The sequence below is a fragment of the Xenopus laevis genome, chromosome 1S (genome assembly GCF_017654675.1).
Source record: "Xenopus laevis strain J_2021 chromosome 1S, Xenopus_laevis_v10.1, whole genome shotgun sequence".
NCBI lineage: Eukaryota > Metazoa > Chordata > Amphibia > Anura > Pipidae > Xenopus > Xenopus laevis.
The window spans coordinates 186,147,304-186,174,802 of NC_054372.1; the positions used below are offsets into that span (position 1 = coordinate 186,147,304).

The following is a 27,499-nucleotide window of genomic DNA, read 5'->3' on the forward strand; positions in this document are numbered from 1 at the left end:
CACTAACGAACGCTGGCGTAGTTTCGCTAGTGTTACTTCGCAACCTTACGCCAGGCGAATTTTCGCTGGCGACGAAACTACGCAAATTCACTAACTTGCGCAGTGTACTGAACGCTACCTTTTACGCTAGACTTCCTTCGCCACCTCAGACCAGGCGAAGCGCAATAGAGTAGATAGGGATTGTTTAAAAAAAAGTCAATTTTTTTTCTAAGTCCCAAAAAACGCTGGCGTGTTTTCTACATGATGGGTGATAGGCTGAAAAAGATCGAAAATTTTTGGGGCTCCCCTTCCTCCCCCCTACATTTCCTGACTCATGGCAACTTACCTAGACAGTGGGCACATGTGTAGGGCAAAATAAAATCTTTATTTGCTGATTTGAAGGTTTTCTAGGCATTTGTAGTGCAGATACGTATTCCTCCATTGAAATTTGAATTTTGTGCCGTATGCAAATTAGCCTTCGCTAGCGTAACTTCGCTTTATATAGCTAATCAACGCTAGCGCAACTTCGCAACCTTACGCTACCCCTGTGCGCAACTTCGGATTTTAGTGAATTTGCGGAGCCCTGGCGAAACTACGCCTGGCGAAGTGCGGCGAAGTTGCGCCTGGTGCAACTTCGCATCTTAGTGAATTTGCCCCTTAAAGTGCAAAGGGTGCTGCTATTTTAACTAATAACTACCCTGTATAACATAGTTATGTCTCTCCAGTTCCTGTAAATTTCCACTCTCAAAGTCTTATCTTTTAGAGTAGTTTTTAATGTTCGTGTCATAATTATCTTCCAGTGCAATGAGTCTCACCCCAATGAAGCAAAAAACATTTTACCCACCGCTTCTGTGACCTGGATTTCATAGATCTTCTGAAATGTTGCTACGTCAAAGAACAGTAACTTTCCAACACTGCCGTCTCTCTTTACGGAGGTCCCAGTTATCAAGAGTTTATCATCTGGGCTGAAGCAGCAATCTGTCCTGTAGAAAGTGAAATCTTTCTGTTTCAATAGTTTTTAATTGGAGTGAATTCAACTACAATATTATTATACAAACATCACTAAATAGTTGAGAACAGCAGGTAAAAGATGGGTACAGTTGTAAGATTGTGCTCCAAACAATTAATAATCTAACATTCTTAGTAATTGTCTAAATCAAATTAAATAGAAAAAGAAAACAGAATTTAAAATAACATTTGTTCACTCTAAAGTCCCCATGACCACTAATATAAATATAATCCATATAACAAAGATATACATATGATAAAAAAATTAAATGTAAAAGGCAATTACAAAGAAAGTTGGAGTTATAAATAATTGAGTCTTAATGGAGAAATGCTTTCTCTTTCTTTACTGTTAATAAGCTAAAAGTAAAGAGGCCATTTTCTTGTACAGGTATGGGACCTGTTATCCAGAATGCTCAGGGCCTGGGGTGTTCCAGGTAACGGATATTTCCGTAATTTAGTTTTGAGTCTACTAGAAAATCATGTAAACATTAAATAAACCCAATAGGCTGGTTTTGCTTCCAATAAGGATTAATTATATCTTAGTTGGGATCAAGTACAGGTATGGGACCTGTTATCCAGAATGCTCAGGGCCTGGGGTTTTCCAGATAACGGATATTTCCGTAAACGGAATTTTTCGGCGAGGCTAAACGGCGCAAATTCGCCCATCACTACAAACAAACTATTGCCTACTAGAGACTTTTCACTATATTCCTATGGTCTAGCCAGTGGTGTAACTAGATATTACTGGGGCCCACAGCAAATTATTTTTCAGGCCCCCAAAATGTTTAGAGGTTGACATTTTAACCAATATTTATTGAAACTGTATATGTATTATGGGCCCCAATACTTCCTGGCCCCCCCTGCAGCCACAGGGTCTGCTTCCTCTGGTTATGCCCCTGGGTCTAGCTATTTTGGGCAAAACACTTGGCTAGGCAATGGTTCAGGACTGTTCACTGCCACAGACCCACAATATATTAGGCACATCATTTACAAAACAAAAGTGATATGTTAGTTTACAGTCTATAAGAACTAGAACAATATTATACGTTTCACCGGTCATCCTCATTCCTAATAAAAGAAGAAAACCCTAAGGTGCCAATTTGTTAGTCAGCCCTAGGTGACTGGAAATGCTAAACTTTTACCCCAGACTGGCATGTCTCTTCTCTGTAAATTAACTGGCTCCTGCATGGTGTCACATTGCCATGCTTTTGCACTGATTCAAGCTGAACACAAACACAGCAAAACACAAGAAGTGCACATGTGAAAACCCAGGCTGAGGTTAGTTGGTCAAGGTAAAGCCAATGGTGTTTCTCTGACTGAGTAAAAACACAGGCAGAGAAAAAGCAGATCCAAGTGAATCCGCTCCCATCTGCTCCTGGTTGTAAGTGCACTGACAGGCGCAGTGTTGGACTGTGTGAGCACACATGGAGGAGACTTCAGAGCAGAAATGGGAAAGTATACATTTTCTCTACTAACTCATCTTGATTTCCTATTATATATCTACAGACTAGGTATAACCCTTAGAAATAAACTCTTGACAATGTCTGTTTTTTATCCCACACCAGCTCATTGTGACCTTCAGTAAATTCATTTATCATAGTTCTTTGAGCACATTAATAAAGATTCCAAGCACAGGTATCCACAATGCTTGAAACCTGGGGCTTTTCGGATAATGGATCTTCCCATAATTTGGATCTTCATACCTCAAGTCTACTTGAAAAACATGTAAACATTAAATAAACCCAATAGGCTGGTTTTGCTTCCAATAAGAATTAATTATATCTTCGTTGGGCTCAAGTACAAGATACTGTTTTATTATTACAGAGAAAAAGGAAATAATTTTTTAAAATTTGGATTTGGTAAAATGGAGTCAATGTGAGACAGCCTTCAGAGCTTTCTGGAGAACGGGTTTCCGGATAACAGATCCTATACCTGTACTACAGTCCAGAAACTCAATTTTCCAGCAACTAAATGAACACAATTTGGTTATGTCTCAATGTTTTTAACATGTATGCAAAAGTCCCAAAGAAAAAGTGCCCTCTGCAACTGCACTAAATTAGCGAACAACATTATTTTATGGTTGGACAGGTCTGGGATATGTCAAGCTCTACAACTGCTCCGAGTACCTAAAGAGTCAAATAGTGTCCTTGGTTTAATCTACACATTTGGCAGGTGTGTTTTTGTTAAACTCCGAGCACATCTGTGTTAGCTGGTCGGCTTCCAGATAACTACTCTAACATGGATTTACGCTACCTTACCGCTCTGTTTCTGCAGTCTACAGTCAAAACACATTATAAGCTAGAAAGAAAAACTTCCCAGGGAGAAATAGAAGTATAGGAAAGATAAAGTGTGTGCTACTGCCACAAAGAAAAATATAATATAAATGGTACCACTCAAAAAAATAAACCAAAAAATATTGTTGTTAAGTAAATAGCAGGGGGATCCACTCACAGTTCACCTCAGTCCCAAGGTGCAAAATCCAAAACACTATATCCAAAAGCAAGAATGTGAGGATCTCCAATAATAAAGAGCTAAATTTTAAAAAAGTAGAAAATTTATTAGGACATAAGACCTAACGCGTTTCTTGCCTGATAGGGCACTTACTCATAGGCTGGCTATGAGTAAGTGCCCTATCAGGCACGAAACGCGTTAGGTCTTATGTCCTTAAAAATTTTCTACTTTTTTAAAATGTAGCTCTTTATTATTGGAGATCCTCACATTCTTCCTTTTGGATATAGTGTTTTAGAAGTAGAAGTATACCTTGCAGATTTCACATCAATAATTCTTCACAAGAATATTCTTAAGCCTAGAGAAATGAAGAGGGCTACTTCTACAATAGTATCATCTAGGGGTAATAATTCTTGGAAACATCGGCCACTATTTTTAGATGCATACAGATATCCAATTAATGTGTATTGGAGTATAGGAGTTCCCAAAAATACCCCAAGGATAATTGACATGAATAGGGATGGGCGAATTTGACCCGTTTCGCAAAAATTTGCGCAGGTGAAATGTCGCCAACGCCCATTAAAGTCTATGGGCGTCAAAAATGTTTTGATGCGCGGCAAATTTTTTTGATGCGCGCCTTTTTTTTTTGGACGCAAGACGCCATACAAGTCTATGGGCGTCATTTCCGCGGTGAAACAAGGCGAAAAAATTCACCCATCCCTAGACATGAACACTTATTCTTGAGCACCTGTTAAGGAACTACTTTTATTCTTGTGTGTATATCAGATAGAAAATATAGATAGAGACAGAAAACTATGCTTGAACTTAGTGGCAAAATCATTAATTGTCAATCAGATCCATTGATGTTTTCTAACACAACAAGGTTTAAAAATATTTCAAACAATAGAGAAGAGTTTAGGGGTTGGGCAATGTGTTCGCTCAAATACAAATTTTGAGGACACACACTACATGTGATGTATTAATGCTGACATGAGGGCTCAGTTTAAAATGTGCCCACAAAATATTTTTTTTTTCTGCACATAGCCAAGAAGTAGTTATAGGGAACATTGGGGTTGGGGCAGTGCGTTACCTGTCAGCATTAAGAAAAAGACAACAAAAAAATGTAGATTAGGATAATTTTGTGGTTGTTGAACTGCACTGTAATGGAGCGCAAGACCCTACAGAGGATAATGAAGACAGCAGAGAAGATGATAGGTGTCTCTCTTCCTTCTATCATGGACATTTACACCACTCGCTGCATCCGTAAAGCCACCAGCATTGTGTCTGATCCAACACACCCCTCACACTCACTGGTCACACTCCTGCCATCTGGAAAAAGGAACCGAAGCATTAGGGCCCTCACTACCAGACTATGTAACAGTTTCTTCCCCCAAGCCATAAGGCTCCTGAATACTCAGGGACCAGACAGATCTCTCTCACACTCCATCTGATCTTATTGTATAAATAAATAGCCATTGGATACAATTCTCTATGAGCACATCTGCACATGTTCTTTATCATGTTCTTGCTACTGTCATATCACAATGATACACCCATCATGTCTGACGTTTAGCATTATTTACTTAACATATTACATCTGCTGAGTGTGCACTGTCTTGTCCTGTCCCTGCACTGTGCTGTCCTGTCTTGCAGGAGTTGCATAATTTTGCACTTGCACTTTTTGTCTGTTGTCCGGTACATCTTTGTTGTGTTGTGTAGCACCATGGTCCTAGCGGAACGTTCTTTTGTTTCACTGTACAAAAAGTATATGGATGAAATGACAATAAAAACTTACTCTTGACTCTTCTCTTGAGATATATAAATAATTACCTCCCATCCTTGGCACCAATCACATACAAAATCAGTAATTAAATATTTGGGTTCAGTAGCAGAAATAAGGAGAAATTTAGTGGCAAGTATAAAAAAATGGCAGTACAGCACTTACCTCCTCGAGTAGCAAGGAAGTTGCCACCATATGAAAAAGTCACACAGGAGGTTTCAGTACCAGGAGTATGTGCTTGTCTACAGTGGAAATTTGTGTGAACCTGAAGGCAAAGAATCAAGAAGAAATGTTGTGAAAACTCACATGCAATGGATGGAACACATATGAGCCAGTATATTCAATTTTTTTTTTAACTGAGAAACAAAATGAGAATAGTAAAAACAAAAAAGTTCCCAACGTGACAAACCTTCCTCTCCCCCTTTATAAAACAAATACCAATAAATTATTACAAATGGATCATTGCCAGAATCCACTCTGACTTGTTTCTGGAGAATGTCATTTTCATCAGATGGAAAGACAGATATATTTATATATATATTTTTTGTAACCCGGCACAATACTCAAGGGAGAACTGAATTGGTTTTAATGAATCGAACAGAGAAGAGCGTGTGAAGCTTTGGTGCCAGAGATAAGTTTTGACACAATGAAAACATCAGTTTGGCTTTCAGCTCAAATATCTCTGCTCTGTTTTTTGACTTGGACACTTATTAACAGAAGGAAAACCTTCCCTGGAAGCAGTAGTCCTTTTATTTATTTTTTTTGGAGAAGTGTAAATGAGAACTCGCAGATAATATTAAGTTTGTATCAAAAAGGAAATTCATCATTTACAGTGAACACAATCTTGAGAAGTTGCATATACTGTAAACTTCCAAAAGACAGACAGCTAAACAAATGGGAGATCCTCCTAAAAGTACATGCGTCTTTCTACTCTTAGACATTACCAATATGTTTTTGAACTTCTGTTCCAAGAACATTTACAATTTAGACAACATATGGAAAAGAACAAAGAAGGTTTATGACTTTGCAGAAGATCCAAGAACTCCAGATGACTTTGACAAGGGAAAAAGAAGCCGTTAATGATAAGTGTTGTCTTCTCTAAATACAAAAGAGAGCCAGTGAAAGTTCTAGTAATGTGCAGTAGAGTCCTGCAGCGGGTCGGCGGGTTGCAGGTATAAGTTTTGGGAGCGGGTATAGATGCGGGTCGGCGATTCTCCAGGTTTGCGGGTCACGGGTCGCGGTTCTTCTCAATAGCGAGTTTTACTCCTTTTTTTCTGATCACGCCTACTTATAATGATGTCACTTCCGGATTACAATGACAGCACTTCCTGTTTTACTCCTTTTTTTCTGATCACGCGTACTTCTAATGATGTCACTTCCGGTTTTCAATGACAGCTCTTCCTGTTTCTTGATGGTCAGCGGGTCACGGATCGGGTTGCTGATAAGGTACTTGTGGGTCGCGTAGCGGGTCCAACCGGGTAAGTATGCGGGTTGCGGGTTGCGGGTTGCGGGTCGCGTTCGGGTTTAACAAATTGATTCCGTGCAGGGCTCTAATGTGCAGTGCCCAAAAATGCAACACTGTAAATGAAGCCCAAAATGCAAGGTTACTTTTAGCCAAACGCTCATATAATGCATAATTTCAAGAAATATTGTATAAATAAACGGCTATAGAAAAAAAGTCCATATGTCCAAGTATAAGTAAAGTTGCAGCAACCTTTTTCACAATTTTTTACTTCGATTTGGGGATGTGAATTATTGTTGTATTGAACCTGTTATCCAGAATGCTTAGAACCTGGGGTTTCCTGGATATCGGATCTTTCCGTAATTTGGATCTTCATACCTTACGTCTACTAGAAAATCATGTAAACATTAAATAAACCCAATAGACTGGTTTTGCCTCCAATAAGGATTAATTATATCTTCGTTTGGATCAAGTACGAGCTACTGTTTTATTATTACAGAGAAAAAGGAAATACTTTTTAAAAAATCTGCATTATTTGATTATTATGGAGTCTATGGGAGCCAGCCTTTTCTGTAATTTGTAGCTTTCTGGATTATGGGTTTCCGGATAAAGGATCCCATACCTGTATATTATTAAACCAAGCTTTCAGTGTGCAAACTGTTGGTAGTGTACAAAGTAGTCTTAAAGAGCGGTCTGTTTGGTAATTCTCAATTTAAAAATCTTTATGTTGAAACATCTCTTGTCATTCCTTGAAGAGCCAAAAGGTTAATGCAACTGGTTCCAAAAAAATGGAGAAAAGATTACAAAAATGTCATTTCTAAAAGAGAACTTGGAATTTCTTTATCTAATGCAGTAACTACTGAAATTATTACTGTTTCAGCATATGAACACATACCAGAACCTCCCTCCTGAGAGAAACCCCAGTGGTATACAATGAAACTTCAGTAATACAAATGGTAGCAACGTTCCTTCTTACGAGACCAAACAATTAAAGGAGAACTAAGCCCTAAAAATTAATATAGCTAAAAATACCATATTTAATATACTGAACTTATTGCACGAGGCTAAAGTTTCAGCTTGTCAATAGCAGCAATGATCCAGGACTTCAAACTTGTCACAGGGGGTCACCATCTTGGAAAGTGTCTGTGACACTCACATGCTCAGTGGGCTCTGATTGGCTGTTGAGAAGCTAAGCTTAGGGCTCGTCACTAATTATCCAGCAGAAAATGAGCTTCCCCTGTAATATAAGCTGATGCTACAGGTTTGCTGATTATTAAATTCTGATGCTAATTGCACTGGTTTCTGTGCTGCCATGTAGTAATTATCTGTATTAATTACTAATCAGCCTTATATTGTGTCATTTCTATTCTATGTGTACTGTATATTGTGAGTGGGTCCCTAAGCTCAGTAAGTGACAGCAGCACAGAGCATGTGCAGTGAATCAGCAGAAAAGAAGATGGGGAGCTACTGGGGCATCTTTGGAGACACAGATCTTTACTGCTAAATGGCTGTGGTTGCCTTGGGCTGGTACAGAAGCACAAAACATAATATACAACATTTCTAGCTACTTCTTTAGTTAAGCTTTAGTTCTCCTTTAAGCAGGGGGGTCCAACCACCGACTGGTCTAATGTCTTTCTGTAGGTGTTGATTGTAGACCAAAAGCAGTTGGAAAACAAATGAATGTTTTCAGTAAATTGTCAAAAAAATAAACTTTCACCCTCCCAAATGAAATACAGGCAGTTCCCAGGTTAAATACGAGATCTGTAGGTTCGTTCTTAAATTGAATTTGTAAGTGGAAACATATACATTTACTTATTAAATGCAGCAAGACAGATGTGTTTGTCTTAACATAGTATTCATTTTTAATCAATTGGGTTGAGCTGGCAAAATAAGTAATAAAAAGACCAAAAAGTTTTCTGTAAAGATTATTTTAGGACAATACTGGACACATCAAGTACGGTAAAATACTGGCCCTTTCAAGCGTTTTACCAATTAGGCCAGAAACAATGCTGACTAGCAACCCTATTGATATGACAGCTACTGGAAGTTTAAGGTGCTGACTGCCTGTAGAGGTATGGGATCTGTTATCTGGAAACCTGTTATCCAGCAAGCTCCAAATTACAGAAAGTCAGTCTCCGATTAACTCCATTATAATTAAATGAAATAATACAAATCTTAAGAACTGACCTTTTTCTCTGTAATAATAAAACAGTAGTTTGTACTTGATCCCAACTAAGATATAATTAATCCTTATTGGAGGCAAAACCAGCCTATTGGGTTTATTTCATGTTTACATGATTTTCTAGTAGACTTAAGGCATGAAGATCCAAATTACAGAAAGATCTGTTATCTGGAAAGCCCCAGGTCCTGAGAATTCTGGATAACAGGCCCCATACCTGCATTAAAAAAAAGGAAATTATTTTTTAAAATTTGGATTTGGATAAATGGAGTCTAAGAGAGATGGCCTTTCCATAATTGCTGGATAAACGTTTTCCAGATAATGGATTCTATACCTGTACCAACCCCTATATAAACCAAGCACCCCCTGTGTGCAAGTTAAATTTTAGCCATTCTTTGCATAGAACTTCACTCTGGGAATCTAGTTCATTCTTATTTAAGGGACACCAAGCCCAAACATGTTCTTGCTAAATTGTACTTAATGTAGAGGATCCAGATCCAATTACAGAAAGATCCATTATCCGCAAAACCCCAGGTCGCGGACATTGTGTATAATAGGTCCCATACCTGTACTACTATGGCTTAGATCAGAGGTTGTGTCAAAGGCAATACTGGTTATTTTTATTTATTAAACACATCAGCAAATGCCATCATTGAAGTCAGTGGAAAATAATGTCATGTTGACTTTCCCTTTTGATTGGTCAGGAAATATAGCAGCCAGATAAGTAGTAATGGCAAAATCTCAGGACTATCTGAATTTTACAACCAGGATAGGGGGAGCAAAATGATGGCTCCGACCTTGTGGAAAGATATTGTAAAATGAATTTCCAACATGAGCAGCCTGCATTTCTGTTTAGTCAAAGTTGCCCAAACGGTTTGAGAAAGTGCAGGCAAGAATATTTACTCCAGATACATGAAAAAACAGAACAACTTTACATGGCAACATCACTAAGCATTTAAGGCTGAGAATTCATCCCACAACGTTGTAAAGTGATACGAGGACTGAGAGACCCCAACACTCCACATCTCTACCTTGGGATCAGAACCACTGACGCATGAAGAACGTCATGAGTTTGGCTACAAAACTGATTATATGCTTCATCGTTAAATCCTAATGCGAACCTTTCTTGGCAGTAATGGAGAGCAATAAATGACAAGAGAAATACTGTATATGCAGGCTTACAGATAACTACAGGTGTCTAATGTCTCTCGTTGTTGAGGATACTGGGGTTTATCATTCCATTTGTTATGTTCCAAATCGTATACCACATCCAAAGCAACTTGTGCTTGCATCAGAATGGATTTAGAATATGATCAGTGTTATATATAATACTTAACTAATTGCATAAATTCTTGGTTTGACATCTATTTATTATTATTGTAGGCATGTTTATTAGTAACCACGCAGTTCCAAAGGCACCACCTTAAAGGAGAAGGAAAGCTACTGAAGCAGTTTATTGCCAATAGATAAGTGCAAGCTATAACACTATATTTATATGCAGAATGCTTTCCCATACCTCAGTAAACAACTCTAGAAGCTGTTTGTTTAGGATAGCAGCTGCCATATTAGCTTGGTGTGACATCACTTCCTTACTGAGTCTCTCCCTGTTCACTCATAGTTCTGGGCTCAGATTACAGCAGAGATGGGAGGACGGAGGGGGGAAAGGAAAGAGGAGCAAACTGAGCATGCTCAAGCCCTAGCCCTGAAGGTTTAAGCTGAAAACAGGAAGTCTGATACAGAAGCCCATGTGTACACAATAGAAGGAAAGAAATGTGGTGTTTCTTTTGACAGAGGACTCAGAGCAGCATTACTTTGAGGGGTTACTGGTGTATTTATATAGACCTTTCTGATAAAGCTTACTTAGTTTTAACCTTTCCTTCTCCTTTAAAGGGGAGGCAAAAAAATAAAATCCCATTTTTACTTTCTTTAATGAAATAGAAATCTATTTCCAATATACTTATGTGTAACCATTTCTGTAAGAAACCTGACAGTATGCAGTTAAATTCCCCATTTGCTCTGACTGCTGCAGATAAGAAACGTCAGACGGTCCCTAACTGCTCTGCAGGGGAACGATCATACTTTCAAACGGCTTGCCCCCCAGAACTTGACCAGCTTTGTTGGTTTCCCTGTAGAGCGGCCGGTGACTGTGTAGATTCGTATCCACAAACCCAGTGCAGTCTGTATATTCTGATTATTAATCAGTCTTGCTGTATTGGCTTCTATGGCAGATATTATTTGACTTGTGCTGATAATTTATGACGATCCCTGAGATTAACCACCCAACTGAAGCCCAGCCCACACTGAGCATGTGCGTAGTCTTGGTCTTGCAAAGATATTTAACAAAGTTTCAAGATGACAGCCACCCTGTGGCCAACTTTGAAAGCATAAATCTTTTGTTTAATTGGGTTTCTGGTGCAGTAAGTTCATGTTTATATTTAGTTTACAAAATACAGCATTTTTAGTATTATTCAACTTTAGACTTTACTACCCCTTTAAAGGGGTAGTACACCTTTGAATGAATTTTAGTATGATGTAGACACCGATATTCTGAGACAATTTGCAATTGATAATAATTTCTAATGGTATTCTAATAATTTAGTTTTTTTGTTTGGCAGTTCTTCAGTTTGGTATTTCAGCAGCTAAAAGATAAGTAATAAAAACGAACAATAACAATGCAAGTGTAGCCTCAGAGAGCAATTGTTTTTGGCTGCGGGGGTCTGAGACTAGGGTTGCCACCTATTAGCCCGGTGGAGACCAGGCAGGGGGCGGGGCTGTGATGTGGAAGGGCGGGGACTGGACACAGAGGGGGCAGGGCAATGACAAGGCAATCGGCAATTGCCCAATAACTGTGTCAATCTTATAGAATCCTGCCCGGGTTCCCTAATCTGGAAAACCTGGCAGGCAGTTTTGACCCGAGCAGCCTTTCAAATTACCGGGTCAAAATCAGACAGGTGGCAACCCTATCTGAGATCCCTATTTGAAAGCTGGAAACAGGCAGAATAAGTGCAAAGGTGCTAAGAATAGGTCAGTGCAGAGTGTGAGGGGTGGCGGCATCTGAAAGGCTGCCTTATGGGTCAAAAACCTACTAAACACCCCTGACAATATAAACACCCCTGGCAATTGCCCGCATCAAATCCTACCTCCCAACTGTCCGATTTTTCACGGGACAGTCCCGATTTTGACGGCTAAACCGGGCAGTCCCGGGTTTGTTACTGAAATGTCCAGACTTTGATCTCCTGCACTGAACAGCCAGAAAAAGATACAACGTTTCTAAAACTTAGTTGGCTTTTGGGATAGATCCCAAAATATGTGTCAGGTGCACTGTGTAACAATTTAAGATAAGCGGAAAAAAAATTGTAACAATTTAAGATAAGCAGGTCTCTTGGGGAAACTGTGACTAATTCATCTTCATTAGCAAAACTGTAATAACTGGAAAAATTTTGTAAAATTAACATGGTAATTAGGGGGTGTGGCAAATGTTTTTGTCCCTTAATTTCCAAAATGTTGGGAGGTATGATTAAATAAATATACACAGATGCTAGATGGAGAGGGCATATCAAAATACACATAATAAGATATGAACACTGATAATACTTACAGCCATTGCACAATATTTGTAGATCCTTTAGCTGCCGCTATGTAGAAAGTCATTGTTAAATCCAGTGGCGATCCTAGAGGGGGCGGGTCCTGGTGTGTGACGAGCAGCCGGGCCCTACCCCCCTCCGTACGGCCGCATTTGCTGGCATTTTCAGCGGCGAACGGACTGCCGGGGGGCCCTGAGGGGGTGCGGGCCCTGGTAGTTCCGCCACTGGTTAAATCTCTTTATAGGCAAACTAACTATACTCTTCATGGCAACAGTTAAGATCTGCCACGAAGTGACTGCATGGCCACCCTACTATCAAAAGTACAAAGGTGCATACACGCGTGCACAAACACTTGACACTCTTCTGGTAACCTAGCTTATATACTGAAATTGACAGCTTATTCCCACTGCAAAGGAATGGATAAAGGAGTCTTTTATGCCACCATGTCATGTTTATCCAGCTAAGATCTCAACACTCAGCAGCTGGGAGAATTGCTTGAATTAGGGACACTATGGGGCAGATTCACTAAAATGGGAAGTGGCCGGCGCTAGCGTCAATTCGCCAGAAATCCCATCTGCAGGGACATCACCAGTTCACTAATAGTGTAGAGGACAATTCGCTAGCGAACGAGACTGTCACTAGCATACTTTCATACCTTCGCCACCTCAGACCAGGCGAACTGATGAAACGAAGCAACATCCTCCTCAATATTATGTCAGTAATGCCGTATGCCGGAAATGCATTAAAGTTGTAAAAAACGCTGGTGACTTTTCTTTTTTTAAAGGGGGATTGCCTTCAAAAGTCCAAACTATTAAAGACTTATGTGTTTTAACTAATTCGAGGGGCATGGCACATTTCTATAAGGGTGGGCTCATGTCTAGTGCATAAAGGTGGCCATACATGGAGAGATCTGTTTGTTTGGCGATGTCGCCAAACGAGTGGATCTCTCCCAGATATGCCCTCCTTGAGGTGGGCGATATCGGGCTGATCCGATGGTGGACCCTAGGGCCCAATGATCGGATCATAACGATGGGTAAATGGGCAGTCGTATCGTGGGACCACATCTAAGTACAGGTATGGAGTATCATACGGTATTTAGGGTTGACAAGGAGAAACAAATCACAGCTCTCAAATTTAAAGTGTTACATAACTTAATCCTGGATCTCCCCAGGGCAGTGACTGAGACGGAGAGTTTTAATCAGATATCAAAGCCGTTAACTGTTTGTGTCAATGGATCTGGGTTCATAACAACTGTGTAGAATGAAAGGAATTCCAGATGTGTGTCCCGAGGCAGAACATAGGTGAGTGTAACATTCCAGGCAAGTCCCAGTCGCCTCCTCTCTTAAACCTAAACAACAAGTAGTCCCTCACCGCAGAGAAACACGTAGCTAAATAATAACAGTAACAAACACATTATTACTAATGAACCAGAAGTGAGATGGAATGCAAGTAAACTAAGCTCTTAAACCCATTGCTGGAATTTTATATTCTGCATAAGAAAATCAGAACTGCATTGTCCTTGCTCCCCTTTATGTAATGTGCCCCCATACATGCTGTGATTTTAGCTACTAACTCAGCCCATCAGATTGAGTTGGCAGCTAAATGGACGAGCTATGGGGTCAATATTCATCAAACAATATCCACTGAGTGAGTTTAAGGGATTTTATCATGATTTTTATGATGTCGTTTTTATTTCTAAATGACACTGTTTACACTGCAAATAATTCACTGTACAATATAAAATTTCATTCCTGAACCAGCAAGTGTATTTTTTAGTTGTAATATTGGTGTGTAGGTTCATCTCAGGTCATTTTGCCTGGTCATGTGCTTTCAGAAAGAGCCAGCACTTTAGGATGGAACTGCTTTCTGACAGGCTGTTGTTTCTCCTACTCAATGTAACTGAATGTGTCTCAGTGGGGCCTGGATTTTACTATTGAGTGTTGTACTTATATCTACCAGGCAGCTGTTATCTTGTGTTAGGGAGCTGCTATTTGTTTACCTTCCCATTGGTTTGTTGTTAGGCTGCTGGGAGGGGATGATATCACTCCAACTTGCAGTACAGCAGTAAAGAGTGACGGAAGTTTATCAGAGTACAAGTCACATGATTGGGGGCACCTGGGAAACTGACAATATGTCTATCCCCATGTCAGATTTCTTATTTTTTTTTTTTTTTTTTTTTTTGGGATTTTATCAATTCTTTATTTTCCATTTTAAATATATGCACACAAAAAAATTATACAAAGGGGTATAAAGGGAAGGGATATACAGAAAGGAAAACAGGGTAGGAAAGGGTGGTATATGGTTCCATTCCATATTGTGTACAAATATTTTAAAGAAATAATCATTCATCGTAACTGACATCTGCTATAGATTCATATATTTTATCTATATTTGCGGTCACCACAATTCTTATAAAGAGAATTCCGATTGTATATTTAATTATTTCCTTCATATAGACTACCCAAGGAAGCCAGATTTCCCAATACTTCTCACTTTGGTTATGAATTAAACCAGTAATTTCTTCCATTTGCCTAATTTCCTCTACTTTAGATAACCACTCTTTACAGCTTGGGGGTTCCATTGATTTCCACCTTAATGGGATTATAGCTTTTGCTGCCTGTAATAGATGGAGAGTAAGTGGATCTTTTAAAGTTGTACTCCTATCAGAATTCAGATTTAACAGGATTGTATAGGGCATATCTATTTTAATCTCTTGCTGTGTGACCTCATTTATAATCTGAATAACACCTTTCCAAAATTCCTGAATAACTGGACAGGTTAGCCATATATGAGTGTGGTTCCCCTCCATTATGTTGCATCTCCAGCATTTCCCATTATTATTAGGATAGCATTTTTTCAACTTCATTGGTGTATAGTGCCATCGTGTAAGCAGTTTATACACTGCTTCTCTAGTTCTACTGGCTTTAGATGTCTGAAATGTGGCTTTAAGAATATCTTTCCACATATTGTCATTTATATTTATATTTAGTTCTTCTGCCCATTCCTGACGCTGGGTATCTGGGCCTACTGCCAAAGTGTCTACTAGAAGTTTATATAATTTAGAGAGGGGTTTTGACAAGACCTCTGTAGAGGAGAATAAAGTTTCCCATTGCGTTTCAGGTCTATGCCAATCTATAGATAATTTTGATTGGTAGTACGTTTGTAATTGATTATATCCCCATACATCTCTAGGGTGTTGGTTCCATCTTTTTTGTATTTCAACTAGAGAGACTAACTTTCCATTTTTAGTAAGATCTTTTAAGGTAGTTTCCCTAGTACCCATTTTTCCCCATCTATTAAATGACCCCTTTTCCAAGATCGGTGGGAATTCCGGATTATACATTAAAGGTTGTAGTATATAGGGGCTATATGTTAATCCTAATCTAATTTTATTTTTATTCCATACTCCTAACGTGGCCCCCACTAAGGGGTGTTGCAATGCAGCTTTAGGTGTATATTCCTTTTCAACCCATAAGTTGTTAATTAATGGAAATCCTGTCGTTAAATGTTCCAACTTAATCCAATCTTTTTGTGGATTAGTTGCAGACCAGTCTATTATCCTTGCCAGATGTGTTGCTACATAATATAGATGACAGTCAGGTAGACCTAAGCCCCCTTTTTCTTTTGATGCTATCAATAGGGTATGCTTTAACCTTGATTTCTTGTTACCCCATATAAATTTGGAGATCATGGATTTAATTGATTTAAAAAAGGAAATTGGGATCTTTATTGGTAATACCTGAATATAATACAAAAGTTTATCCCATGCATCTATCATTTTTTGGAGAGATATCATTAATGGGAGATAATTATCTTGGTATAGTTTCCCCAGATCTGCCCTTATTTTAATGCCCAAATATTTTATATTTGGTTCCGTCCACTTAAAGGGGAAACTAGATTTCAGGTGTTGTATTCTAGCAACTGGTATATTTATATTCAAAATCTCAGATTTATTATAATTCACCTTAAAATTAGATAATTGCCCAAAATTGTGCATAAGAGCCATGACGTTTGGCAATGATATAATTGGGTTAGTAAGATATAATAATAAATCATCAGCAACACATTTATACTCCTTGCCATCTACGATGATCCCTGATATGTCCTGGTCTTTCCTAATATGAGAAAGAAGTATTTCCATAACCAAGTTAAATAGGACAGGCGACAGGGGACAACCCTGCCTCGTCCCGTTACAAATTTGTACTGTTGGTGACAATGTCCCATTAATTCTAATTCTAGCCGCGGGTCTCTCATAAAGGGCCATTATTCTATATATAATTGCAGGGCCAAAACCAAAATTTTGCAATGTCTGTTCGAGAAACGACCATGACACCCTCTTTCTCATGGTCGTTTTCCATGTCAGATTTCAAAATGAAATATAAACAAAATCTGAGAAACAGATTTCAATGCAGAATTCTGCTGGAGCAGCACTATTAATGGATGTGTTTTAAAGAGTGACTGAAGTTTATCAGAGTACAAGTCACATGAATGGGGCACCTGGGAAACTGACAATATGTCTATCCCCATGTCAGATTTCAAAATGAAATATAAACAAAATCTGAGAAATAGATTTCAATGCAGAATTCTGTTGGAGCAGCACTATTAATGGATGTGTTTTCAAAAAAACGTTTTCTCCCATGACAGTATCCCTTTAAAGAAAGTTGTTGGGTGAGAAGCATGTGAACCCACTGATTTGCTCCCCTACCAACATAGGGCCCTATTAGAACCCAGTTGGGGGTTCGGAGGACTACCTATGACTAAAGGCAAAGGGACGTAACTATAGAGGCTGTATCCTGATGTACCTAATAAACTACTTACCGTTTTACAAGTCTGTCTAGAAGACAGACCTTTGAGTGCCTGTCTTACTACAATACGGTGTCATCCGCTCCTTTAGCTGAAGGTTCAGGGCGGTGCACCTGGACCTTTTTTCCGACTTGGGCGGTTTAACGTTGGAGACCTGAGAATTGTATTATATATGTTTTTGCCCAGAGAGGTGTGCTACTGTATTGATTGGCAAGCTCACGTGGTCATTTAAATCAGATCCTATAGCACAAGAGTATAATGCCACCCACAGCCCAATTATTGTGTCCAAGAGCCAAGATGTCTCCCTAAGTTACTGGTTCTGCCCTGGGGATCCCAGTCCATACTTTTAGTCAAGGTAATCTCAATTTAGAGTGCAATTATAGATGAAAATGCTCTACAGCACTGTCATGGTCTTTTATGCAGTTTAGTGAAGTCTAGATATTTAGGAGAAGGTCAAGTTCAGTGGCTGGAATATTGTAATCGCAGAAGGAATCTAAAAAGTGGTTCATCAAGAGTGAGCTGATGGGTTCAAGGAAAAGCCTTCCAGCAGAGGTGGCAGAGGGTAATACAAGCATCACTACAATGATCAAGTGGGGAGTGAGGGTTCAAACAGAGAGCAATATTCCACGCCCTAGTTGGTTCAATTAAACTGTCAGACACTATTTAACAGAAATTATATCTGTGAAATATTAAGGGGGCTATTTGTTAAAGTCTAAATGCCAAAAATAGTCGTAAGCAGGCAAATGGTCAATACAGGCGGCAAGGATCAGAATCGTTTAAACAGGCAAGAAGTCGGTACACAGATAATCAGTAATAGCAGAATCACACCCAGGAACTATATGAAATAGACCTATAATTGGGCAAGGACACAAAGGGAAAATGAGACTAAATAGTCCAAAGTTGGCGCCAAAACTTGACGCCGTGACGTCATGACGCTGACGCCGGCGTCCTCACGTTGACATCCTGACGCTGACGCACATTCTGACGCCGGCGTCCATTCCGTCGCCGGCGACCAATCCTGGGGCGACACGTTTCTGACGTGGCCATATTGCGACCAGGAAGAACCGCATGGTGGAGCAGGAGGTCGCCATCTTGGACGTCCCGTGGGGTAAGTTCCTTGCTTTCCGTTACAGTACCCCCCTCCTTAGGGGGGGCCTCAGGACCACCGAGGCTAGGGGAAGAAGGAAAGAGTCTGTGGAACTTACGAATCAGAACAGGTGCGTGTACGTCAGAACTCCTCACCCAAGAACACTCCTCTGGACCGAACCCCTTCCACTCAATAAGATATTGAAGGATGCCCCTAGAAATACGAGAGTCCAAGATTCTCTTGACTTCGAATTCTTGATGATCGTCAACCAAAATAGGAGCTGGAGAGGAAGAAGAAGAGGGACAAGACATAGCAGGTTTAAGCAGGGAAACATGAAAAACATTGGGTATCCGTAGCTCAGGAGGAAGTTGAAGACGAACAGCCACAGGGTTGATGATTTCGATGATAGGGAAGGGACCGATGAATTTAGGACCAAGCTTGGGTGTAGGAATCTTGAGACGAATGTTGCGAGTGGAAAGAAAAACTTTATCCCCAGGGGTATATGGAGGGGAAGAAATCCTTCTTTTATCAGCAAACCTTTTCTGCACCAGGGAACTCTTCTCTAAGTTAGCCGCGGTAGCATGCCAAATAGCCAACATGTAAGCCGCTTGGTCATTGGCTGCAGGGACATTGGTAAGAAGAAGATCCTGGGAGAACGCCAAAGGATTGAGACCATAAACACAGAAGAAGGGAGACTTCTGAGAAGAAGAATGCAGAGCATTGTTGTGAGCAAATTCAGCCCAGGGAAGAAGATCCGACCAGTCATCCTGGCACAGGGACACATGACACCGAAGAAACTGTTCCAAGGCCTGATTGACTCGTTCCGCGGCTCCATTAGATTGTGGGTGGTAGGCAGAAGAAAATTGAAGGGAAATGTTAAGAGCTTTGCAAAGGGATCTCCAGAACTTGGAAACAAACTGGGAACCCCGGTCAGACACAATCTCAGCAGGAAAGTCATGGAGACGAAAAATATGTTTGACGAAAAGTTCAGAAAGTTCAGGAGCAGAAGGCAGTTTTCGCAGAGGCGTGAAATGAGCCATCTTGCTGAACCTGTCGATCACCACCCAGATGACAGTGTGACCAGATGAAACAGGAAGATCGACAATAAAATCCATCGCCAAGTGAGTCCAAGGTCGAGATGGAATGGGAAGTGGCAAGAGTAACCCCTTGGGGGGGGGGAATGACCGGACTTGGAAACAGCACAAATGGTGCAGGAAGAAACAAAGTCTTTGACATCCTTCCTTAGGGTCGGCCACCAGACCAAACGAGAGCTCTGTAGTCTTCTCAATCCCAGGATGACCGGCCTGTTTGGAGCTGTGAGACTGGGAAAGGATGGCATGACGAAATTCTGGAGGCACAAAAGCAACGCCCAGAGGAGTCTCCACAGGAGCTGAAGATTGAGCAGAAAGTAACTGGGAGGCACAGGAGGGAAACAGGGCAGAAATAATCTTGGTAGAAGGCACAATGGGTACAGGGTCTTCGGGGCAGGAATCTTCAGGAGCAAAGCTTCTGGACAGAGCATCAGCCTTCTTGTTTCTGAAGCCAGGACGAAAGGTGATAATAAAATTAAAACGAGAAAAGAAAAGTGCCCACCTGGCTTGTCGGGGATTGAGGCGCTTGAGGGATTGAATAAATTCAAGGTTCTTGTGGTCGGTAAAGATTGTCACCGGAATAGATGAACCTTCAAGCAAATGTCTCCATTCCTCCAAGGCCAGCTTAACGGCAAGTAGCTCCCGATTGCCAACGTCGTAGTTCTGTTCAGGAGAAGAAAATTTTTTGGAGAAAAAGGCACAAGGGTGGAGTTTACCGTCAGAAGAAGATCTTTGAGACAGAACTGCTCCAGCTCCTACATCCGAGGCATCGACTTCAATGAAGAAGGGTTGTAGGGGTTCAGGGTGTCTGAGAATTGGAGCAGAAGAAAAGGCTTCCTTGAGGATCTTGAAGGCTTCGAGAGCTAGAGGGGGCCAGAGTTGAGGTTTATTCCCTTTACGGATCAGAGCGAGAATTGGATGAATCTTGGAAGAAAAGTTTTTGATAAATTGTCTATAATAATTGGCGAAGCCAATAAATCTCTGAACTGCCTTGATGCTGGTAGGAAGAGGCCAATCCAAAATTGCAGAAACTTTGGCGGGATCCATCTTGAAACCTTGAGGAGAAATGATGTAGCCAAGAAAAGGAATGGAAGAAACTTCGAAGGTACATTTTTCCATCTTGGCAAAGAGATTGTTTTTCCTCAACCTGGAAAGAACCTCCCGCACATGGCAACGATGATCAGAAAGATTTTTGGAAAAAATAAGAATGTCGTCTAAGTACACGACCACATACTGTCCCAAAAGGTCACGAAAAACGTCGTTGACTAATTCCTGGAAGACCGCAGGAGCATTGCAAAGACCAAAAGGCATGACGAGATACTCGTAATGGCCATCACGAGTATTGAAAGCGGTCTTCCATTCATCTCCCTCACGGATCCGAATAAGGTTGTAGGCCCCACGTAAATCCAGCTTAGAAAAGACACTAGCCCCCTTGAGTTGATCAAAAAGTTCAGAGATGAGAGGAAGAGGGTATCTGTTTTTTACGGTGATCTTATTTAACCCCCTGTAATCGATGCATGGCCGCAAACTACCGTCTTTCTTCTCAACAAAGAAGAACCCTGCTCCAGCAGGGGAAGTAGAAGGATGAATAAAACCTCTTTGAAGATTTTCTTGGATGTAAGACTTCATAGCCGAAGTTTCGGAGGGGGAAAGTGGATACGTGCGACCTCGGGGAGGCAATGGGCCGGGTAACAGTTCGATGGGACAATCATAGGGACGATGAGGTGGGAGAGTCTCAGCAGACTTTTTATCAAAGACATCGGAAAAGGCTTGGTACACGGGAGGAAGAGAAGAACTTGAAGACACTGAAGAAACTTTGATAACAGGAACAGCAGGTAAACAGTTGTGTGCACAAAATGGACTCCAACGGGAAACTTGAGAACTTGCCCAGTCGATGACCGGGTTATGAATACACAGCCATGGCAATCCCAGGACAACAGGAGTAGAGGGGCAGTCAATAAGGAGAAAAGACAGTCTTTCCAAATGCATAGTGCCCACCTTGAATGAAAGTTCCTGAGTAGACTGCGAGATGATGGCAGAGGAAAGAGGACGGTCATCAATCGCCAGGACTCGGAGAGGAGTTGCCAAGGGTTGGAGCGGAATGGCATGGTTAACAGCAAAGGCTCGATCCATGAAGTTGCCCGCAGCACCAGAATCGAGGAAGGCCTGAGACGAGATCTTCCTGGAGCCGAACTGGATTTGAACAGGAAGAAGAAACCGTTGAGCAGAGGAATGGGGAGGAGGACAAATTCCACCCAGGTAAGTCTCCCCAAGCTTACCTAGGCTTTGGAGTTTCCCGGCTTCACTGGGCATTCCTGGGCGAAGTGGGCTCTTCCCCCACAGTAAAGGCATAACCCAGCAGCCCTTCTCCGGAGCTTCTCCTGCTCGGAAAGGCGTGCCCGCCCGATCTGCATCGGCTCTTCAGGTGGTAAAGAAGGAGTAGCAGGTGCCGTAGAAGGAGGAGGGAAAAGGTTGGAAGTTGGACTGGGAAGTAGAGGTCTTTGGAAGCGTGGAGCCAGGGTTGGTTGGAACCTGGAAAACTTCCTAGTACGTTCCCTGTCAAGTTCGACTTGGAACTCCCTCTGTCGGGTGTCAACCTTCACAGCCAACGCAACAAGGTCCTCCCATCGTGGAGGAATCTCACGGGATACGAGATCGTTCTTGATGCGCATCGCCAGGCCATTATAGAAGGCGGCATGATATCCGTCATTATTCCATGAAGTTTCTGCCACAAGAGTTCGGAACTCGATAGCGTATTCAGGAACAGAACGAGTCCCTTGCTGCAGCTGGAATAAACGAGCCGAGGCAGAAGTAGCCCGGCCGGGAGCATCAAAGACTGTGCGTAGGTCCCGGATGAAGGCCCTGGCATCATCGATTACCGGATCCTCCTTCTCCCAGAGAGGAGAAGCCCACTCCAGAGCTTTCCCTTGCAGGCGGGTAATAATATAGCCCACTTTTGCTCGCTCTGAGACAAACTGACCTGGAAGCAGGGTGAATTGGATTTCACACTGGTTGATGAAACCACGGCATGACTCCGGATCACCACTGTACAAAGGAGGTGCAGGAATGCGAGGCTCGGAAACTTGGAGCGGAGTTACAGGAACCGGCATAGGGACTGGGGCCGCAGGAGATAAGGCAGACAATTTCTCCAGGATCGCTTCAAGTGCCTGGCCGAAGTGGGATTGCTGGGCTTCATAGGACTGCATGCGGGACGCCAATCCACGAACGGCTCTGCCGACATCAGTTGGAACTTGAGGCTCCTCAGAGGGGTCCATGGCCCAATTATACTGTCACGGCCCGAAGGCGTCCATTCCGTCGCCGGCGACCAATCCTGGGGCGACACGTTTCTGACGCGGCCATATTGCGACCAGGAAGAACCGCATGGTGGAGCAGGAGGTCGCCATCTTGGATGTCCCATGGGGTAAGTTCCTTGCTTTCCGTTACACCGAGTTCATGTAAAAGTCAATGGGAGAAGACCCGAAGAGATCCTGATCTGCACTGGGTTTCGTGCAATTATCTGAAGATTTTGTGGTTTTCAGGCAAAAATCCTAAAAATTTGTATGATTTGATTTTTTCAAGTTTTTTTTTTCTAGTTTTTTCCCGCACAGGAAAATGTATTGATAAATAGGGGGAAAAACCTATGTGGATTTGGTCTGAGTAGTTTTCAGAAATACTCAGATTTTGATAAATAACCCCCTAAAATGTTATAAAATGAAGAAGTTAAAGGAGAAGGAAAGCTACAGAGGCATTTTATTGCCAATAGATTAGCTGCAATAGTACAAGCTAGAATGCTATATTTATTCTGTAGAATATTTTACCATACCTGAGTAAAAAGCTCTAGAAACTCTCTGTTTGTTTAGAATAGGAGCTGCAGTATTAATGTGGTGTGACATCACTTCCTGCCTGAGTCTCCCTGCTCTGGGCTCAGATTACAGTAGAGAAGGGAGGGGTGGGGGGAGAGGAGCAAACTGAGCATGCTCTTGCCCAGGGCAATGAGGTTTAAGCTGAAGGCAGGAAGTCTGATACAGAAGCCCATGAGTGCACAATAGAAGGAAAGAAATGCAGTGTTTCTTTTGACAGGGGACTCAGAGCAGCACTACTTTGAGGGTTTACTGGTATATTTAGATGGACCTTTCTGATAAGGCTTACTTAGTTTTAACCTTTCCTTCTCCTTTAAAATTCAGAGAAAGGTCAGTTTCCAGCACTTTCCGCTTCCATATCACCTCTAACAGGAAAGCAAAGGTCGGGGACGAGAATTGATTGCCCCAGCGCTGGGAATGAATCCCTATTGGGTCTAATAAATTCACACATGGGTAAAACCTAGTTCAGCTGCCTTTATGAATCCCTGCAGATTGTGCCCGTGTCATTTTTACACATTCCTTAAAGCACGGACTAAGGAAAACAAATCAACAAGCAACACAGAGTCGCCTTGCTGAGGCTGAACAGAAACATACTTGCAGTTAATAAAATACAGGCATTAATCAAAAGATAAACAGGTCAGGGTGAACAGAACTCAATATGTTATACGTGTCTCCAAGGACTTTCGATTATGCCCCTTCTTGAGCTTTCTCTCATACATGAAATAGCATTTGGAAAAGGAAAAAAAACCTACAGTATTGAACCATTCTCTCCAGACACCCACAATCAAGACAATTTTTTATTGTAATCTTTTCATTGTCAGTCAATGACTCCAGTGGCCCAGCAAAGAGCACCATATCTTCCAAAGGTCTCAAACAAAAGCTCACAAACAAAGTGTAAGTTGCACAGCTAAATGATGTTCAGTAGACTGTAACTTGAAGGGGCAGATTTATCAAGGCTTGAATTGGAAATTCGAACTATATTCTTGGTCAAAACTCTCAAATTTGAAACTTGCCTGTAGCAAGCAATGCCAGTCAGCAGCATCAAGGGCAAATAAGGTCTTGAGCTGTATTAAAAGGGGCATAGAGTCACAGGAGGAGGGGGTCATTCTTCCACTGTATAGAGCACTTGTAAGGCCCCATCTAGAATATGCCGTACAGTTTTGGTCTCCATCACTCAAACAGGACATTATTGTTAGAGAGGGTACAGAGAAGGGCAACTAAGCTGGTAAAGGGAAAATCTTAGCTATGAGGAAAGACTGGCCAAATTGGGGATGTTCACGCTGGAGAAGAGGCGCTTAAGGGGAGATATGATAACTATGTATAAATATATAAGGGGATCATATAATAATCTCTCTAATGATTTATTTACCAGTAGGTCTTTTCAGCTGACACGAGGTCACCCATTCCGATTAGAAGAAAAGAGGTTCCAGCTAAATATTGGGAAGGGGTTTGTTACAGTGAGAGCTGTGAAGATGTGGAATTGTCTCCCTGAATCAGTGGTACAGGCTGATACATTAGATAGGTATAAGAAGGAGTTGGATGGTGTTTAGCAAGTGAGGGAATACAGGGATATGGGAGATAGCTCATAGTACAAGTTGATTCAGGGACTAGTCCGAGGAATTTTTCCCCCTCCAAGGCAAATTGGAGAGGCTTCAGATGGGTTTTTTGCCTTCCTCTGGATCAACTGGCAGATAGGTAGTTAATATAAAAAAAAAGGTTGAACTCGATGGACATGTGTCTTTTTTCAACCTTACTTACTATGCTACTATGTTACATTGAGGGTTTACTGGTGTATTTATATAGACCTTTCTGATAAAGCTTACTTAATTTTAGCCTTTCCTTCTCCTTTAATACTGGCTCCAGTGAGGTTACTCTTTACTATAATCCCATAAGTGGAAATGCAGACTGAACACACAGGATCTCCTTTATTATTGTCCACTTTCAAGCCACAAAATCGCACCCATGGTGAACAATCAGAAAGTACTTGCATCTCTAGAGGCCTTTCTGGGAACCAGGGAAGCAGCTGCTTCATTTCTAGATCTAGTTCCAGCCTGTGTAGTGTCAATAGAGTCGTATATTAAATAAAACACATCTGGAACCCACCTCCTTCCCTTATTTCACTATTTATTCTTGCTGGTTCCAGCTCTAAAATATATCTTGTCTCGTTTTTTTGTTTTTTTTCCCCAACATGGCTTTTAGTATGGATGACTGCACAATGGCACTAATGATCTTATTGGAGCATATAAATTACAGGTAAGGAATCAGTTACTTGGAAACCCTTTATCCAGAAAGTCACCTCCCATAGACTTAATTTTAATAATAATTAAAAATGTAAAAAATGATTTCATTTTTCTATGTAGCAATAAACAGCGATACACCAAATCCAGAATTCAGTTTGGGATTTGCCCAGGATTTGATGTCCTTTTTCAACAGGATTCAGATTTGACGGAGTCTAACTGATTGGCCAAACCAAATCCTTAAAATCACATGACTTTTTGACACACAAACAAGGATGGGATTTTTTTTCTCTTTAACCCTTTCTGTCAGTAATATGCATAAGCAAATTAGGGTTGAAATGGAGTTTGGGATTCGACCGTATCTTTCATGAAGGATTCATGATTCAGCGCATCCCTAAAACAGTACCTTGTTCTTGATCCTCACTAAAATACAATTAATCCTTCCTAGAGGCAGAACAATCCTATTGAGTTTATTAAATGTTTAAATATTATTTTAGTATCTTAAAAGTATGACAATCCAGATTATAGAAAGGTCCCTTATCCAGAAAACCCCAGGTCCCAAGCATTCTAGATAATAGATCCCATACCTGTATTAGGGTGCCGGGGGTTCCCTGGCTTAGATGAAGTCAGCACATTGCCTTATATTACCAATTGGAGGGTTTAATAGGACACTAGTCTCTCATAAATTAATAAAAGTTGGTTTAGGGGCTTAAAGGAATATGACTGTATTTATTAAAAAGGGCAAAGCACAAAATTAAAAAAAAAAAAAAGATAAAAGTAAATTTATAAAGCTTTATATGGATGCACAGTGTAAGGGCAGAGACAGACGTGGAGATTCAGGGAGATTCTAGCCGGCGGGAAGGCAGTTTGGGGAGATCAGTCGCCCGAAGAAGAGGCGGTTTGTGGCCGGGCGACTAATCTCCCAGAACTGCCTTCCCACCGGCTAGAATCTAAATCACTGGCGGGATGGCACTCGGAGCACTTTGTTTTCCAAAGTCGCCCGAAGTTTCTTCATGAGGCAACTTCGGGCAACTTTGGAAAACAAAGCGAGTGCCATACCGCCGGTGATTTACATTCTATCCGGTGGGAATGCAGTTCGGGGAGATTAGTCGCCCGAAGAAGAGGAGATTTGTCGCCTGGAAGACTCTGGGGCAGATTCCCTAAAGGGGCAAAGTGACTAACGCTACTGAAAATTCGCCAGCGTGACGTCATTTTGGAACTTCGCCAATTCCCTAGTGGACGCAGGCGTCACTTCATTAGGGAAGGAGATAGACGCTAGCGTTGCTTTGCACTCTAATGGCAGGTCGAATTTTCGCTCTGGCGAACGGACATAACTCCGCAAATTCAGTAATAAGAGGATTTTACTGAACGTTACCTCTTGTGCCAGATTTGCCTTCACCGCCTCAGACCAGGCAAAGTGCAATGGAGTGCATAGGACTTCCTCAATTTTCTAAGTCCCAAAAAAACGCTGGCGTATTTTCCTTTTTTCTGAGTGATAGCTTGCAAAAGACCGTAAAATTTGTTTTGGGTAACCCCCTACATTTCCATATGGCACATGTACAGTGCTACGCAATATGTTGGAGCTATATAAATACATGTTAATAATAATAATAATAATAGGGCATTATAACAACTCATTTTATTTTATTAAGGTTCCCTGAACTTGTGTAATGTAATATTTTTGCTGCAACATATACGTCCATTCAACTTTCACTTCCCTCTGTATGCAAATAAGCCAACGCTAGCGCAATTTCACTTTGCTTGCCAAAGTTACGCCAGCACAACTTCGCCAGCATTCGGCGACCTGAACGTAACTTCACATTTTAGGGAATTAGCGTTGTCCTAGCGAATTTACGCCTGGCGGAGTTTTGCAAAGTGGGCGAAGCGGTCGCTAACGAATTGATACAATTTATAGAAGTACCTTTACATCTTTACGATATTTACCATCGCAATATACCTGTAGGAATAACCTGGTGCACTT

The 27,499-nt window shown here is 41.2% G+C and overlaps 1 pseudogene; it reads right to left on the minus strand.

Moving 5' to 3' along the window:
- Window positions 1–27,499, minus strand: part of LOC108705406 — a 171,991-nt pseudogene that overhangs the window by 19,726 nt on the left and 124,766 nt on the right.